Source organism: Pelobates fuscus, chromosome 6, assembly GCF_036172605.1.
Source record: "Pelobates fuscus isolate aPelFus1 chromosome 6, aPelFus1.pri, whole genome shotgun sequence".
NCBI classification, from domain to species: Eukaryota; Metazoa; Chordata; class Amphibia; order Anura; family Pelobatidae; genus Pelobates; species Pelobates fuscus.
Window position 1 is genome coordinate 226,860,020 of NC_086322.1, and position 19,859 is coordinate 226,879,878.

Sequence of the window (19,859 nt, forward strand, 5' to 3'; positions counted from 1 at the left end):
TAGCTACACATGTTTAATGTTATGTAAACACCAACCATATAAAAAGCCTTAATACCACCTAAAAACACTGCAATTAAAAACCAACAGTCTGGTGCCCAATCTATCCTTCTACAAGACCATGTTCTTTACCTCCTCAATATGTTCAACAATTGTTTTTATAGTAATTATGAAGGCCTCAAACAATCTCCATGGAACAACTGAAGTTAAATCAGCAATTCTTATAGTAGAGTTTACTAGCTTGAATTAATGGGTTATTATTAGTTCACTTGTGAGTCTAATACACCTTTTCTAGCAAGCTATGGTATCGTTGCCCTGTTCAATATGTTATGATCCTTGTGAGTTCCCGTTTCATCAAATGGTTTGCTGGTCTTGGTGACAGCAGTTGCACTCTCTAGCTCATTTAAGCAATGCTTGGTTATTTATGTAACATCTTACATTATTACATAGCTGAAAAGAGACTTGCGCCCATCAAGTTCAGCCTTTTTCACATATGTTTTTGCTGTTGATCTACAAGAAGTAAAAAGAAAAACAGTCTGAAGCGCTCCCAATTTTGCAACAAACTAGGACAAAATTCCTTCTTGACCTCAAAATGGCAGTCATATATCTCCTTGGATCAAGAAGCTATCAACCCACTAATTAGAAATTATATCCCTGTATACTATGTTTATGCAAGTATTTATCCAATTGCTGTTTATCTCCTTAGCGACCAGACCATTTTTTAATTTTCTTACCATTAAGGACCAGGGCTCTTTTTACATTTCTGCGGTGTTTGAGTTTAGTTGTAATTTTCCTCTTACTCATTTACTGTACCCATACATATTATATACCGTTTTTACTACTCGCCAATAAATGGTCTTTCTAAAGATACCACTATTGTCATCATATCATATAATTTACTAAAAAAATGAATGATAAAATATGAAGAAAAAAAACAAAAAAAAAACTTTTTCTAACTTTGACCCCCAAAATCTGTTTTGCATCTACAACCGCCAAAACACACCTGTGCTAAATAGTTTCTTAATTTTGTCCTGAGTTTAGAAATATCCAATGTTAACATGTTCTTAGCTTTTTTGGAAAGTTGTAGGCCAGTAAGTACAAGTAGCACTTTGCTATTTCCTAACCATTTTTTATTTCAAAATTAACGCAAGTTACATTGTAACACTGATATCTGTCAGGAATCCATGAATAACCCTTCACATGTATATATTTTTCAAAAGAAGACAACCTAAGGTATTAAACTTGGGGTATTTCGACTCTTTTCATGCAACCATTTTACCACCAATCTATGCCAAATTTTACAAAAATTATAATTGGTTATTTTTTTTGACACGCATAGCAATTTAAGAATACATGTGCGGAGAACTTTAAGGGTTACTGCCAAAGAACACCCCCAATATGTGTTAAGCAACATCTCCTGAGTACATTGATACTTTTGGGTAGTCATTTTGTGATGTTATTTTTCTCTCCCATTGTACTTTAGGCATGGATTCTCAGTTCCTGTTATGTGTTACTGACAAAGAACACCCCAATATGTGTTCAGCAACATCTCCCAAGTACAACAGTGCCCCCAATGTACAGGTTTTATGGGTTTTTGCAAACTTACAGGGGTCAATTATAGGGCTTTCCCCTTTTCAATGTTTGCACATTGAGATTTGCCAGATTTGTTTGCTGAGTCTATGTTGCTTTTGAGACCGTATAGCAGCCCAGGAATGAAAATTAACCCCATCATGGCATACCATTTGTAAAAGTTAGTGTTCATATTTTTTTTTTGCATTTTTTACACAAAAACTGCACTTTTACTGGTGATTTAATCATCATGATACGTTTTACTGTTCTAAACACTCATATTTGTGTTCAGCGAAGTTTTCCAAGTATAAGACTACCCCACATGTAAAGGCTTTATGGTGTTTTGGAAAGTTACAGGGTCAATATACAACTTGCCCAATTCAGTTTGGCAGATTGGTTTGCTCGGTCTGTGTTGTCTGTGAAATTTCCCCGAACATAGACATGTGCACCAGAGCAGAGAATCCCCACGACGGCTCGCACTCCAGCCGTCGTAAAACAGGTACGTCATTAAATGAGGACTACCTGTATTTGTATAAAAAAAAGTTATTTTTTTTGTGGGATATATTAAGCGGTAAGTGAACAGTCAGTTCTTGAATTTCATGCACTGGAAGCATGAAATATGGACAAGCAAAAATATCTGAGTGACTTTGACAAGGGCCATATAGGGATGGTAAGACGACTGGGTTAGAGCATCTCCAAAACAGAAAATCTTGTGGGGTGCTCTTGTTATGCAGTGGTTAGCACCTACCAATAGTGGTGAAAGGAGGAACAACTGGTGAACTTGATAAAAATCTTGCCAAGTTTGCCCCTAGTTTCGCTAACCTGTATATGGCAGGATGGGAAAATAAATTTATATATGGGAGTGCCGAATGGGGGGCAAACTTGGCCCTATACCGTAGGTATATAGATTATCTGATTTTTATATGGAAAGGTAATACGGATTTAGACAAGTTTTTAAAAAATCTTAATCAAAATAATTGGGGCATCAAACTAACTAGCACATATAGTACAACTAGGATTGAGTTTTTAGATTTAGAAATATACATTGAGGACATGGAGATTAAAACAAAAACTTTTTTTAAAAGTTGATGCAAATAAGTATGTGTTATATAACAGTGGACACTATACTCCATGGTTAAATAGTATCCCTAAAGGCCAATTAAGACGGATAAGGAGGAATTGCACTAACACAGACATTTTTAAAGAACAGGCATAACTTTTAAAGTGGCGTTTTTTAGAGAAAAAATATCCTGAAGGTTTAGTTATTGATGCATACCAGGAAACAAGTAATTGAAATCAAGATGATCTTATTAAAAGGAAAGAGGATCATAGTGTCGAAAGTAAAAACCATGATAATGTACCCTCAGTACTTGATTTTAATATTGCACATATTAAATTAATCTGCATTGGCACCTATTAAAAGAAGATACAGAGTTGGTTAAAATCATACCACATAAACCTTTTATAACGTTTAAGGGTGCCCCCTATTTTAATCTTATTCTAACTCAAAAACAACTGGAAAAAATTGCACAGAAACACTTTATGAACGATAGTAATGGTTTTTATTCATGTGGCAAATGTACAGGCTGTAAATATAGCACAGAATAAGACCTTAAAGGGTATTAATAAATTCAAGAGTAAACAAAATGGCAATGAGTTTGATATTAACGATTTTATTACTTGTTTTACTAGAAATTTGATTTATCTCTTAATTTGCCCATGTGGACAATAATATGTGGGCCGTACAATACGCCCACTACACAAGAAACTAGGAGAACATGTGAATAATATTTTAAGGGGTGTTACTCAACATAGTGTCTCTGCTCATTTTAAAGCAAAACACAATATGGACCCCAGTGGTTTAATTTTCTTAGGAATCCAAATAGTTAATAAACCATATAGAGGAGGAGACCATCTTTTAAAAATAGGAAGAGAAGAAATTAAGTGGGTCCACAAATTAAAAACCCTAGAACCACATGGTCTCAACATAGAATTTGATCCCCTCTGTGCCACGAGTAACCTATATAAAGCGTAAATTTTAATAAATTATATATATATAATGTTGGTAAAAGTGCTAGGTCACAATTGAAGTGATTTTACATAATAAAAGAGCCCCGTCTCTGGGAAGAAGTGATACGTGATTTCAGCTCTCTGAGCCCTGTGAAGCCGGCACCCTGGGACTGGTCTACACACTGTATATTGGAGAGGAGAAGACATATGAAGGGGACTTACCTGCCTTGTAGCTGTTTTTATCCAGATTGTTCATAAAGGACTGTCTATCTTCACCAGAGCTTCAAGTGTGCATATGTGGCAAAAGATGCCATCACAGTTTAGAGCAGACTATTTTGCTATTATTTTATTTATATATATATATATATATATATATATATATATATATATATGTTCATAAAGTGTTTCATAAAGTGTTTCTATACATATTGCCCTATGTGTTTGTTCTTTCCTTTTTCTTTTTGAGATTCAAAATGGAACGTTGACACAAGCAAGTGAGTGAGAAAGTATTTTTGTCAATATTTGCACATTACACAAGAAGTGTGTTTTTCACAAGTGCACAGTGTCACTTTGGATATATATCTTTGCACTAGTGATGTCGCGAACCCGAAATTTTCAGTTCGCGAACGGGAACTTCCGCAAACGTTCGCGAACCGGCGAACTGGGCGAACCGCCATAGACTTCAATGGGCAGGCGAATTTTAAAACCCACAGGGACTCTTTCTGGCCACAAAAGTGATGGAAAAGTTGTTTCAAGGGGACTAACACCTTGACTGTGGCATGCCGGAGGGGGATCCATGGCAAAACTCCCATGGAAAATTACACAGTTGATGCAGTCTGGTTTTAATCCATAAAGGGCAGAAATCACCTAACATTCCTAAATCGCAATGAATATGGATTGACACCTGACATATGACATATTGACACCTTGACATATGGATTGACACCTGTCCTCAGAGCCCCTGATGCACATGGACACAGAGCAGAATAGGGACTGTTCCCCTTACATAGGGTCACTTGGCAGGTATGGATTGACACCTGTCCTCAAAGCCCCTGATACACACTGACACAGAGCAGAATAGAGACTGTTCCCCCTACATAGGGTCAGTTGGCAGATATGGATTGACACCTATCCTAAGGATCCCTGAAACACACTGACACAAAGCAGAATAGAGACTGTTCCCCGTCCTCAGAGACCATGATACACACTGACACAGAGCAGAATAGAGACCGGGGGTCTAGTAGCGTGGACACCCAGCACAGGTCGTTCTCCTTCAGCCTTTTTATACGAGGGTCCCTCAACAGGCACGACAGCATGAAAGACCCCATTTGCACAAGGTTGGATGCCGAGCTACTCATTTCCCGTTCCTCCTCCTCACTGATGTAAATGAAGGTATGTTCTTCCCCCCAGCCACGTACAACACCATGGGTACCAGATAGGTGACAACGAGCACCCTGGGATGCCTGTTGTGGTTGGTCTTCCTCCTCCTCCTCAAAGCCACATTCCTCCTATGACTCCTCTTCCTCACAATCCTCTTCCAGTGTTGCCGCAGGTCCAGCAAGCGATGCTGATAAGGCTGTTTCTGGTGGTGATGGTGACCACAACTCTTCCTCTTCCTCTTCACGCTCATCTATGGCCTGATCCAGCACTCTTCGCAGGGCACGCTTCAGGAAGAAAACAAATGGTATGATGTCGCTGATGGTGCCTTCGGTGCGACTGACTAGGTTTGTCACTTCCTCAAAAGGACGCATGAGCCTACAGGCATTGCGCATGAGCGTCCAGTAACGTGGCAAAAAAATTCCCAGCTCCCCAGAGGCTGTCCTAGCACCTCAGTCATACAAATATTCATTAACGGCTTTTTCTTGTTGGAGCAGGCGGTCGAACATTAGGAGTGTTGAATTCCAATGTGTCGGGCTGTCGCAAATCAAGCGCCTCACTGGCATGTTGTTTTGCCGCTGGATATCGGCAAAGTGAGCCATGGCCGTGTAGGAACGCCTGAAATGGCCACACACCTTCCTGGCCTACTTCAGGACGTCCTGTAAGCCTGTGTACTTATGCACAAAGCGTTGTACGATCAGATTACACACATGTGCCATGCACGGCACATGTGTCAACTTGCCCAACTTCAATGCCGCTAACAAATTTGTTCCGTTGTCACAAACCACTTTGCCGATATCCAGTTGCTGCGGAGTCAGCCACTTTTCCACCTGTGCGTTCAGGGCGGACAGGAGTGCTTGTCCGGTGTGACTCTCTGCTTTCAAACAAGTCAAACCCAAGACGGCGTGACACTGCCGTATCCAGGATGTGGAATAGTACCTGGGGAGCTGGGGGGGTGCCGTTGATGTGGAGCAAGACGCAGCAGCAGAAGAGGACTCAGCCGAGGAGGTTATGTAGGAGGAGTAGAGGAGGTGGCAGCAGGCCTGCCTGCAAGTCGTGGCGGTGTCACCAACTCCTCTGCAGAGCCACGCATTCCTTGCTTGCCAGCCGTTAGCAGGTTTACCCAATGCGCAGTGTAGGTGATATACCTGCCCTGACCATGCTTTGCAGACCAGGTATCAGTGGTCAGATGGACCCTTGCCCCAACACTGTGTGCCAGACATGCCATTACTTCCTTTTGCACAATCGAGTACAGGTTGGGGATTGCCTTTTGTGAAAAGAAATTTCGGCCGGGTACCTTCCACTGCGGTATCCCAATAGCTACAAATTTTTTGAACGCCTCAGACTCCACCAGCTTGTATGGTAAAAGCTGGTGGGCTAATAGTTCGGACAAGCCAGCTGTCAAATGCTGGGCAAGGGGGTGACTTTGTGACATTGGCTTCTTACGCTCAAACATGTCCTTGACAGACACATGACTGTGGGCAGATGAGCGGGAACTGCTCAAGGTGGGAGACGGAGTGGCGGATGGTTGAGAGGGGGCAAGGAGGACAGCAGTGGTTGACGTGGCTGAAGATGCTGGACCAGGAGGAGGATGGCGGCTTAGAGTAGGCGTGCTGCTTGTACTCATGTGTTGATCCCATAGGCGTTTGTGATGTGAGATCATGTGCCTACGCAAAGCAGTTGTACCTAGGTGGGTGTTGGACTTCCCACGACTCAGTTTCTTTTGGCACAGGTTGCAAATGGCATCGCTGTTGTCAGAGGCAGACACACACAAAAAATTCCACACTGCTGAGCTCTGCAATGACGGCATTCTAGTAGTGGACACAGCATGCGTTGATTGGCGTGCTGTCGGGCTGACCCCGGGTGCCGATGCATGCTGTCTGACTGTGCCACTAGCTTCTTGCGACGACCTCCCCCTGCTTCCAACTCGTCTCCTCCTCCTCCTCTCTGTCTCCCCATCTGAACTTTCGCCCTGTTCTTCTTCTTGCCGAGCGGGCACCCACGTGACATCCATGGACGCATCGTCATCATCAACCGCTTCACTTGTATCTGACAACTCAGCAAAGGAAGCAGCAGCAGGTACAACATCATCATCATCACACCGTACGTCCATGTGTGTAATGCTGCCTGCCTGAGACATATCCCTGTTATCTACATCCTCTGGCAATAATGGTTGCGCATCACTCATTTCTTCAAACGGATGTGTGAATAACTCCTCTGACATACCAAGTAAAGCGGCTGTGATGCTAGTTTTGGTGGTGGCGGCAGGCGGGTGAGTGGTATCTTGAGAGGTGCCTGAAGCTAAGCTGGAGGAGGATGGTGCGTCAAGGTTCCGAGCGGAGGCTGTAGAAGATTGGGTGTCCTGTGTTAGCCAGTCAACTATGTCCTCAGAACTTTTCAAGTTCAGGGTACGTGGCCTCTGAAAACTGGGCATTATTCTAGGGCCAAAGGGAATCACAGCACCACGACCACGATGGCCCCTGCGGGGTGGCCTGGCTCTGCCTGTCATTTTTTGGGGTATTAGTGGTACTATGCGTGCAAGCTACTGTGAGACCAGATATGAGTGGCAATGTGCACTGGCACAGTTCTGCAGAGCACACGCTGTAGGCCTGACACACACGCTTTAAGGACACTGACTGCTATTAGCTTACACTGGAAACCTTTTTTTCTTTGTAAAAGCACGCTATAGAGACACCAGATATGAGTGGCAATGTGCACTGGCACAGGTCTGCAGAGCACAGGCTGTAGGCCTGACACACCCGCTTGAAGACAAGTAACTGCTATTCAATCTATAACAGTGAAAAAAGTTTTTTGGTTTTAAATGAACGCTATAGAGACACCAGATATGAGTGGCAATGTGCACTGGCACAGGTCTGCAGAGCACAGGCTGTAGGCCTGACACACCCGCTTGAAGACAAGTAACTGCTATTCAATCTATAACAGTGAAAAAAGTTTTTTGGTTTTAAATGCACGCTATTGTGACACCAGATATGAGTGGCAATGTGCACTGGCACGGTTCTGCAGAGCACACGCTGTAGGCCTAATAAAAACCTGCTTTAAAGACACTGACTGCTATTAGCTTACACTGGAAACCTTTTTTTCTTTGTAAAAGCACGCTATACAGACACCAGATATGAGTGGCAATGTGCACTGGCACAGGTCTGCAGAGCACAGGCTGTAGGCCTGACACACCCGCTTGAAGACAAGTAACTGCTATTCAATCTATAACAGTGAAGAAAGTTTTTTGGTTTTAAATGCAGGCTATAGAGACACCAGATATGAGTGGCAAATTACACTTGCTGAGGTTGGCAGAGCGCACGTTGAAGGCCTGACACACGCTTTAAGGACACTGACTGCTATTAGCTTACACTGGAAACCTTTTTTTCTTTGTAAAAGCATGCTATAGAGACACCAGATATGAGTGGCAATGTGCACTGGCACAGGTCTGCAGAGCACACGCTGTAGGCCTGACACACCCTCTTTAAGGACACTGACTGCTATTAGCTTACACTGGAAACCTTTATTCCTTTGTAAAAGCACGCTATAGAGACACCAGATATGAGTGGCAATGTGCACTGGCACAGGTCTGCAGAGCACAGGCTGTAGGCCTGACACACCCGCTTGAAGACAAGTAACTGCTATTCAATCTATAACAGTGAAGAAAGTGTTTTGGTTTTAAATGCAGGCTATAGAGACACCAGATATGAGTGGCAAATTACACTTGCTGAGGTTGGCAGAGCGCACGTTGAAGGCCTGACACACGCTTTAAGGACACTGACTGCTATTAGCTTACACTGGAAACCTTTTTTTCTTTGTAAAAGCATGCTATAGAGACACCAGATATGAGTGGCAATGTGCACTGGCACAGGTCTGCAGAGCACACGCTGTAGGCCTGACACACCCTCTTTAAGGACACTGACTGCTATTAGCTTACACTGGAAACCTTTATTCCTTTGTAAAAGCACGCTATAGAGACACCAGATATGAGTGGCAATGTGCACTGGCACAGTTATGCAGAGCACACGCTGTAGGCCTGACACACACGCTTTAGGACACTGACTGCTATTAGCTTACACTGGAAACCTTTTTTTCTTTGTAAAAGCACGCTATAGAGACACCAGATATGAGTGGCAAATTGCACTTGCTGAGGTTGGCAGAGCACACGCTGAAGGCCTGACACACGCTTTAAGGACACTGACTGCTATTAGCTTACACTGGAAACCTTTTTTTCTTTGTAAAAGCACGCTATAGAGACACCAGATATGGTTGGCAACTGTCAAAGTACACAGGCAGGGGTCTGCAGAGCACACGCTGAAGGAGGCCTGACACCCAGACGCTTGCAGACAACTAACTGCTCTTCAATCTATTACAGTGAAAAAATATATTTTTTTTAAATGTAAAGCTTAAGCTATTGTGACAACAGATATGAGTGGTGGCACTGACTGCGCAAATGGGCACAGCATCCACTGAGCCTGACACAGAAGCTGGCAGACAACTAACTGCTCTTCAATCTATTACAGTGAAAAAAAAAATTGTTTAAATGTAAAGCTTAAGCTATTGTGACAACAGATATGAGTGGTGGCACTGACTGGGCAAATGGCCACAGCATCTACTGAGCCTGACACAGAAGCTGGCAGGCAGGCAACTGCAATTACATTACACAGAATAAAAAAAAAAGCAGACTGATGTTCTAGCCCTAAAAAGGGCTTTTTGGGGTGCTGTTCTTACAGCAGAGATCAGCTGAGTCCTTCAGGATTGTAGTGGACACTGAATACCCTAGCCTAGCTATCAATTTCCCTATCTAATCAGCAGCAGCTACCCTTTCCCTCCTCTCACTAAGCATGCAGCTTCAGAATGAATCGAAAATGGATGCTGGGAGGGAGGCGGGAGGGTGTGGAAGGGAGGGTCTGCTGCTGATTTGCTGGAATGTGTCTGCTGACCGTGAGGCACAGGGTCAAAGTTTGCTCAATGATGACGAATAGGGGGTGGATCGAACCGCGCATGTGTCCGCCCGCCGTGGCGAACGCGAACACGCTATGTTCGCCAGGAACTATTCGCCAGCAAACAGTTCGGTACATCACTACTTTGCACTAAGATTTTTAAACTATTTACACTTTTATATGGTATTAATCTGAAGATATTTAATTGATTATATTCTTAAAGGCACAGCGGACTTTATTTTTGGTTTAAGTGATTAGTACCTACCAAAAGTGGTAAAAGGAGGGACAACTGGTGAACTTGATAAAAATCTCGTAGTAGGTCAAAACATTGCTGTTCTTTCATTTTTTTGACTCAATAAACCTGCCTATGGTTTGAACAACTTGAGTGCCTTGTGACTTTTTCTTGTTTGCCTTATCATTGTGGGATTTGCTTGTCCTGATTCAGTGCACCTTGTGTCGACTGGAATTCAGTGTGGTTCCTCCCTTTTGATAACACAGTATATCCTAATAAAGTAATGTTTATATGAAGTAACTCATTTGGAACAAAAAGGCTACCTGTGACAACATCAACTAGATCCAAGATAAACAACGGATTTCCATTGAGAAAAAAGGACAGGATAAATATTTTTTTTTTTTTTTATTTTATGCTGATTTATGTGTGGGGGCATTTTGAGGGGTGGCGGGTGGGTATTAACAATAACATTACTATACTACACAATATGCATTTTTTTTCTCTTTTCTAGAAAGGTGTTACTAAAAGATCTGCAATACATGCGTGAGGACGTCCAAGGTCAGTTAGGCGACCAAAAGTCACCTAATAACCCAGAAGTCTCTCCAATGGCTGTATTGTAGACAGCCACTAGAGGTGGAGTTAACCCTCAAAGGTAATTATTGCAGTTTATTAAAAACTGCAATAATTACCTTTGCAGCGTTAAGGGACCTGGGACAGCACCCAGACCACTTTGAAGAGCTGAACTGGTGTGGGTGCCTATAGTGTTCCTTTAAGGCAAAGACTGTTGACAATTTAAAGGAAATAGACTTCCACATTACCACTATCAATTCTATCCAAACTGAATGGCAATGAGAAAATTATTGGGCTGGGTTGACCTGGTTTGAGGCTGTAATCCTATCTTTGTTTTACAAGTTCAGCAAAAGTAATGTTTTTGCAATTGCCTGCCTATGTCTTAAAGGGACACTCTAGTCATCAAAACAACTTAAGCTTAATGAAGCAGGTTTGGTGTATAGACCAGGCCCCTGACGTCTCACTGCTCATTTCTCCACCAGTTAGGAGTTAAATCACGTTTGTTTATATTTCTGCAGGCGTAGCCACACCTCCACTGACTGTGACTCACATAGCCTGCATGAAAAAAAATGGTTTCACTGTCAATCAGATGTAACTTACTTTAAAAGTTTTTATTTCCTGCTCTGTAAATTGAACTCTAATTACATACAAGTAATATGCAGGAAGGTGTGACTAGGGCTGAATAAACAAAGTGATTTAAATCCCAAATAGCAGAGATTTGAGCAGTGATAATGCAGCAGCATGATCTCCACACCAAAACTGCTTCATTAAGCTAAGTTGTTTTGGTGACTATAGTGTCCCTTTAAGTTTAGCTACACTAAGCTAAACTACCAGGAAGTAACATGACTGTTGTATGATTGACAGTCATGGAGTTGTTTCAGGGTTAATTTATAAAAGTACTGATTTCTATTGAAATCAGCACTTTTACAACATGAAAATAGAGAACACACTCTTCACACATAAAACACTTTAGCAAGCTAGAATACATTATGTGTTTGGAGTGTTCTTTTAAAGATAGTGGGGTGCTAGACTTTGCCCTCGAATTGTTGAGTTCTACTGATGTAACTCAATGTACTAAACCCCTGACCAAATAAGACATTATACCCTGTTTACCAACATAAACATATAGATAGAGGAAATGGGACACATTTTTACAACCTTTAAACCTGCAATAAAAAAAGTGTGTGGATACAGAATCAACATATCAAATTGAACAAAAATATAGAAATAACAGCACATTTGTCATCGGTTTTTGTCTATTATATTATTAGACTGAACTGTACAACCTTTTTTTCCAGAAGGATTTTCATATTTTATAAAACATAATTTTCAGTGTTATTCCATGTGTTTATTTTTTACATAATTATAATCATCTAAATGTGAAGAACAGAAAATTATATGGTTTTACATCCCCATAAATATGTATTCACTTCAGCCTGACACATAGCTCATTATTGTAACTTCTTCTAATGGCATTATGTAACAAATATAGTCCATTAAATAAACAGCAGCATGTATGCTACTTAGGAACCAAATGCCACAATAACCATAATAATCTTTCTTACAAAGCAGGGCCTTTAGAGATCTGCTCAGGGCTATGAAATGCCCTTTTTGTTCTGTGTGTGATGTTAGCTGTGTGTGGTGTGTGTGTGTCTGTGTGTGTGTAAGATGATAGAAGCAGGGGAATTATACCTCTGCTACACTCTCAGTCCTATCATTCCACTTCTTCACGTTACTCCCATGGGTGACAATAGTGTCCTGCCGGCTGCCGCGCCCAGGGCTGTTACCTCCCACCACCCAGGCAAGGCTTGAGAGGAAGGGAGAGAGATGTCACAGTAGCCAGGGATCCCAATCACTTACACTGTACTGTTATTGAACGTAGAATCACTGCTCCTTTCTGTCAGACGTGTGCCCTGAGGGGAAAGAGTGATGAGAAGGATATTTCTTCTCTGATTCCTGTCCAGAGGCTTTGGAAGGGCTAACCTGTGCTTCAGACAGAGGTAAGTGGTTGCAGCCCGGTCAGCTTGCCATCACTAATCATCAAACTTTATTCTAGGGCAGGTGGATTATAATAATAACTAAAATAGAATGTGTGGGAAGTAGATGCCTTGTTACAGTTGCAGCAGCTGTCTGTCACATTCAAAGCTCAGCCATGTGCTTGTGAAACTTTGACTTCAAAGTGGTATTGGAATGGTTAACTGTGTGTACCCCGTGTAACTAAGAGAATTGTCACAGATCAAGCTAATGCTGAGGTCATCTGAGTTGAAGAGGGCAAAGTGTAGCATGTAGGGCTTTAGAGTGGTTTGGCACGTGAATGGTTAACACGTGTTTTTGTTATTATAGAATCATTTAGATGACAGAATCATATCATTAAAACCCTACAGCTTTCTTCATCGCAGTAATGTTTATTTAATTTACATTCCACCATTTTTTTAATGGGTCAACTTGCCTTAATGCAGAGAAGTTAAAAACTATGCTAGCACTCTTAATATTTTTTTATTATTTTTTGGAATAATTATAAATGATCTGAATTTATTATGCAATCAATATCTGTGTAGTTAAAACGAAATCAGTGGTTTATATACCAGTTTTCTTCTGTTATTTATATATTTTATAACAATAACTACCAATTTTAATTGATAACAGGAATTCTTTGTGCAAAAGAATATAAGGTTAAGCTGTCTAATAAAACCAAAGCATGTCCAAACATGGGTTTTAGAATTTATGTACACGGTTATTCACTTAAGTGAGTATTCAAAGTGAATTTCAAAGTTAAGCTGCAGTGAAACATTTATAAAGTCAGCTATGCTTTAAAGGACCACTCTAGGCACCCAGACGACTTCAGCTTAATGAAGTGGTCTGGGTGCCAGGTACCTCTAGGATTAACCCTTTTTTTTATAAACATAGCAGTTTCAGAGAAACTGCTATGTTTATAATGAGGGTTAATCCAGCCTCCAAATCCTCTAGTGGCTGTCTCATTGACAGCCGCTAGAGGCGCTTGCGTGCTTCTCACTGTGAAAATCACAGTGAGAGAACGCAAGCGTCCATAGGAAAGCATTGTAAATGCTTTCCTATGCGACCGGCTGAATGCGAGCGCGGCTCCTGCCGCGCATGCGCATTCAGCCGATGACGTCGCGATCAAGATGGAGAGGAGGAGGAAAGCTCCCCGCCCGGCGCTGGAAAAAGAGGTAAGTTTAACCCCTTCCTCTCTCCAGAGCCCAGCGGGAGGGGGTCCCTGAGGGTGGGGGCACCCTCAGGGTACTCTAGTGCCAGGAAAACGAGTATGTTTTCCTGGCACTAGAGTGGTCCTTTAAGTGCAGTTTCTCAAATCTTAAACTTGGTAATCTCTCAGAATCCACTTTGAATTCTCACTTTTGTAAATAACCCTGTAAGTGTTTATAGTTGCTTTTTAATGATACACTGATATGATTTAATGATATAATGATATGATTTGTGGTTTTCTTGGGTAACTTCCTTTTATCGTAGTTAACTGTGCATATTAGCTGTGGGATATTGCATCAGGTTTATTGACAGTTGCACTTTCACATTAAATCTTTGCTTACTTTGTCCACCTGTTGTGAGATTAAATGACAGATCTAGCAGTAATTAACAGGGATACAACATTCTAGCAACATTTTCACTGCCAGAGGGTTTTATATCATAACACAATGTTTATCATTTTCTAAACACAACTAGTAATGACAGATCTTTCCACCCAAACACCATCCGATTGTTTTTTTTTGTACTAGAATTATCTCTATAAATATGTCCCATCAAATACAGCTAACTTTTAAAATTAAACTGGTACCCAAGTACCCCTTGATATCATCAGAAAAACTGTGTAGGGTGAGAATTGCCAGATACACCATGCTTACATATCACTTATTTAAAGGGACACTGTAGCATTAGGTGTACTAACCTCTATGGAATATACACTGTGGCCGACCCACGGTCTGTTCGTGTATTCCCTGCTTGTAATATGTATGTCCTCCCTGTATTTTGCCTATTGTGCCCTGCTCCCTGTTAGGTAGCGTTCATGCAAAAGGAGCTCATCTGACTCCCGTACGGGGCCACCCTAATAGCCCATTTAGAACCCTAGTTAGAGCGTTAATTAGAATGCCTAGTACCTAGTACCTAGTGCCAAAACCGCCAGGGAAGCCATCAGCGCGTTCGTATAGACGAACGCCATCCAGGGGGAGCCTTCATGGTACGCTTTCCGACCCGTTCGTTTCCCAAACGAGGACCTCCCCGGTGCCCCATTAGAATGTTTACACCAATCAACTAGAACGTTTGCACTCGCAACATAAGTGTGAAACCACAAGGGAAGTAATTAATGAGTGCTGCCCTGGGTGGCCGTTCTTTCGTGTAGACGAACGGCACCCAGGATGAGCCTTCGTATCCCGAAAGGAGACGCTTCCCTTGCCTGGTTTCCACACGGAGACGGTTTGTGACAGGGACCGCTGTGAGGGGCACTAGCCCTTTTGGAGGGTATTTCTGTGCCTGGGAGACAACGGAATGATCCCTTTTCCCGCGATTTGGCTCCCAGGCACAGAGGCTCCTGGGAAGAAGACCCCCTGTCGTCTGGTCTGGGAAACCCTGTGTTTTGGTGTCGGCTTTGAGGACAAAGAGAACGAAGTCCCTTTCCCACGCTGGGACCCCTGGGAGGGGGAGGAGCCTGGGAGGTGACACTGTATGTGTGTGCCGGAAACCCCTTGCATGGGGCTATGCATAAAAGCAGAGTGTGGCATAATAAAATTGTGTTGTACCTCCAGAACTAGGTCTTGTCCAGTTACTGGGGGGAAATGGGTGTCTTTACATTGTAAGTGGTTCCAGAGGGGCAGAAGGAAGGCAATAGTGGAGGTAACCGGTCTGGTTACCCGGATTCCGCTACACACATCTCTTGCACCATGATTACAGCACTGTGCCAATAGATAGGGTGACACTCTCTTAAAGGGACACTCAAGTGACAGGAAAACAATCCGTTTTCCTGACACTGCAGGTCCCCTCTCCCACCCACTTCCCATCCCCGGTTGCTGAAGGGGTCAAAACCTCTTCAGTGGCTTACCAGAGGCAGCGACGATGTCCCTCGCCGCTGCTTCTCGGTCCGCCCACGCTCCTCCCCGTCCCCACATCATCTGGCGGGGGAGACAGATCCCGCCCGCCCGCAGGGGGAGACCTAATGCGCATGCGCGGCAATGCCGCACACGCGCATTAGACCTCTCCATAGGAAAGCATTGAAAATGCTTTCAATGCTTTCCTATGGGAATTTTAGCGATGCTGGAGGTCCTCACACAGCATGAGGACGTCCAGCGACGCTATGGCACAGAAAACCAGGAAGTGCCCTCTAGTGGCTGTCTGCCCTCCAAGGTAATTATTGCAGTTTATAAAAAGTTGCAGGGTTAATGGTAGTGGGAGTTTGCACCCTGAACACTCCAATGGGCAGAAGTGGTCTGGGTGCCTGGAGTGTCCCTTTAATACTGTATCGCTGGCTCAGGACCAAGGTGGAAATATCCACACTTCTAATTAATTGTTCCACAGGTTTATTTCCACAATATTAATAAAGTATTAAAGAATCGAAAAAAAAATATTTCCATCCTCATCCTGAGCCAACGATACTGTGCTAAGGTAATCCCGTCTGTAATTCCCTGGGGCCAGGATTCTGAGACTCCTAGTCAAGTTCTCTATATTTATTCTCTACCTTTATTTTGAGTATACTACATCAGTTTGGATTTGGATTTGTCTCTATTCCCTCAACACTGCACAGCGAAAATATGCAATATATTCTGAGATAAAGGCACAGAAGGCTTAAAGAGACACTCCACCGTCCAAATAAAAAATAAATAAAAATCACTCTTTAGTAGATATAACCCAAATGAAAATATTCATGCAATTAATCATGCGTTTTTATTTTTTATTTTTATTAAGGGTTCACCTAAAAACAGTTTGCTGCCTTTGAAAGTCCTCCCCATCTAACCTAGTCCAGACGTTCTGTGACTTCCCAATACAACTCAATGAGAAGTCTTTGCAAGGCAGGTGCTCTGGGCAATTGCTGCCTCCTGAGTTTAGCTCCGCTGAGCAAACCAAACCAGGAATTAACAGAACTAATTTGCCTGATTGAAAGCCGAGGTGTGTAACCAGGCTAGTTTATAAAAGTGTAAATGCTTATTGAAATCTGCACTTTTTGCAAAATGAAAAGAAATATAATACATTCTTCATGTATAAGGCTTTTCAGCAATTTAAAGTGCTTTAGGGGTCTGGAGTGTACCTTTAAGATTAGATTCATCATAAAAAGCTCCATCAATTGTGAGTTGTTTTACCCACGTGTTGACACTGTGGTGTTTATATTTAATACAGTATTTCTATAATTTAAATACATAAAGGGAATCAACACAGTAAAGGAGGAGACTATATTTAAAAGAAGGAGAAATACCACAACAAGAGGACATAGTCTTAAATTAAAGAGGCAAAGGTTTAAAAATAATATCAGGAAGTATTACTTTACTGAGAGCATAGTAGTTGCATGGAATAGCCTTCCAGCTGAAGTGGCAGAGGTTAACACAGAGAGGGAATTGAAGCATGCGTGGGATAGGCATAAGGCTATCCAAGATGTAAAATAATGCCAGTGACTAGTGAAAGTATTAAAAAAATTGGCAGACTAGATTGGCCGAATGGTTCTTATCTGCCGTCACATTCTATGTTTTATTGCATTTTTTATGTTCCATATGGAGTTGTATAAACTATAAACATAGTGGTCAGTTGTGTATTATTTTATAGTGCGCCACTCCCACTTTTTTGGGGGACTTTGTTGTCATGTTTTACGTTTCTATTGTATAGCTGAATTTGGTTTGGTACAGAAAAGGGCATTACACATGAGTGGTAAAGCAATTTTTATTTTTATTTCATTTTTTTAATACACTTTTATAAACATTGTAAATATAGTCGCCATATTCACATATTCTTGTTCATTTCATATTATACTGTGTGACTGCTGATAGCTTTATATTCTCTTTCTCAAATAAAAAAAAAAAGTATACCTAATGGGATAATCTAAGCACCATAGCTACTACGTATTATAGTGAATATGGTGCAGAGTCATTTGTATGTACTACTTCCTAGGTTCCTGTAAACTCAGGTTCTTCAGTTCCATCAAATTGTTACAATGGGTATTCCCCCAAAAATATGCAAGGCTCCCATGACCCCTTAACACAAGACAAACGCCTAGCAAAAAATCTGAGACTTAAAGGACCACTAAAAGGCATCCAGATCACTTCATCTCAATGAAGGGGCCTGGGTGCAGTGGTAATTTAGTATTAACCCTGCAATGTGAAATATTTTACTTTTGTAGATACAGCAATGCGTACACTGAATGGTTAAATTCAGTGCCTCTAGTGGCTCTCTTTATGCTTCTGCTGTGAGAACCGTGTCAAACTTGATTCTTATAGCTAACTGTTATAGTGTAATTTAGAAATAAACAAAGATGTTTAAATGTCTATCTGTTCCTGTCCAAATTAGAGAAAATTAAATTGCGTATACGCAGAAGTAATTCAGACTGACACACGGAGTTCAGGTTAAAATAACTTCGAGGAAATTTATTGGCAAGTGAAGCAAGAGCGGGCTCGCAGGCCCCTTTAAGGGGAATTTTGCATCATCATTGATTATCGAGATATCAGTAAATAAACATCATTAATTGGATTAATTGTTAAGTGTCTGTGTTAGTGTCCACCCATCAATATGATTAATTGGTTCAAAAACTAAGTGGTTAGCTAGGTGTCCTCCCACCGAGAGGTGGTGTTGTTCTGGACACGGGTGTGGACGGATGGCTCAAGCGCCATCTTTCCCAGCATGAGGTTTACTCGGTGGAAAGGGGGGCTTGGGCGTCATTTTACGTAGTTAGTGATGTCAGTCTTGTGATCAGGTGCAAGGTTCTCTTATGAATAGAACATTTCATTAGTACAGTGCTCTCATGGCCTTCAGATTATACTATGTTGCAAATTACAGGAGATTCAGCAATTCCTGGGTTAGTCATGTCTTTATAGAAAATACAGTCTCTGTTCATTGTACTAAATGTTGCTGGGAAATTCTGTCATGTAATGTAGTTTAAAATGGAGGGTCTGTCACAGTGTGAGGTTAAAATGGAGTTAGTACAATAATTCAATATAGGTTCAATAAAGATTTTTAATAATTCTACATCAGTCCCCCCTATGAAATGTTAGATTCTAAGAGATAAACTTTATTTGTTAATACCAGAAGACGTGCTAGCCCAAAGGCACAGAAACCCCGTGGCCGCTAGCTAGGTGTTAATACAAAGTGCAACTCTGTCCCTTACCCTGACCCTAATAGGCTAACTCATCGTCAGCATGGCTCTCGAACACTTCACTCCCATGGGTGGCCCCTGGTGGCTTGTCCACCACTTCTCCACACGGGGTCTTTACCATTCACTGACAGATGCTGTCCCTAAGCTGGTCCCTTCCTAGAACTCTCGCACTTTATCAATAAAAGGGATAGTTTGCAGCGGTATACAGGGTGAGTTGAGATCTTGGAAATCTTGGTCATCAACTTCGAGATGTGTGAAAGTGGGTGCCGCTTGGTCTACAGTCTTCATGAGGGATTTTCTCAGACAAGGGAGGACACAACAAACGAGAAGAGCAAAGATAAAAAGAAAAATTAGTATTGCTATACCAATATGCATTAAAGCTTTCTGCCATCCTGTCATCCAACCAAACCATCTGTCCCAGGGGTCTTTTATCCCAGAATTCCTTTTTAACTCTTCAGAGAGTTCATTCAATTTCTCTATGGCTAAGGTAACTTTACCATTAGGGCCTGTGTTTTCTGGGATGTAAGTACAACATGTCATGGTGTCGGGCAAAATTGTACATACCCCTCCTTTTTCGGCTAGAATCATATCTAAGGCCATTCTATTCTGGAAGGCCATTTGGGATGTTGCCTGCAACTGTTCGGCTAATCCTTGGAGGGCATCCCTGGTGTAATTAACAAAGCGCTGTTGGTTGTAATAAATGTAATTTATCCAATTTAAATTCTTGTTTGCGGTAACTATGGTGAAGAGTGATTCAAATCCTGCAGCAACTTCATCTCTTGCTTTAAACTCGGTGGGCACCCCCCTAGGTACCCCAATGGCATCAATATAAATGTGAAGGTCAAAACTT

At 41.9% G+C, this 19,859-nt stretch overlaps 1 protein-coding gene across 1 annotated transcript in view; it reads left to right on the forward strand.

Moving 5' to 3' along the window:
• The first annotated feature begins 12,552 nt into the window (after nt 1-12,552).
• The window catches only part of PRKG2 (protein kinase cGMP-dependent 2), a 115,728-nt gene continuing 108,421 nt past the window's right edge, over nt 12,553-19,859 (forward strand). The window contains exon 1 of the mRNA XM_063458804.1: nt 12,553-12,695. The gene's annotated coding sequence lies outside the window, so the exon portion shown is untranslated. The remainder of the gene's footprint in view (nt 12,696-19,859) is intronic.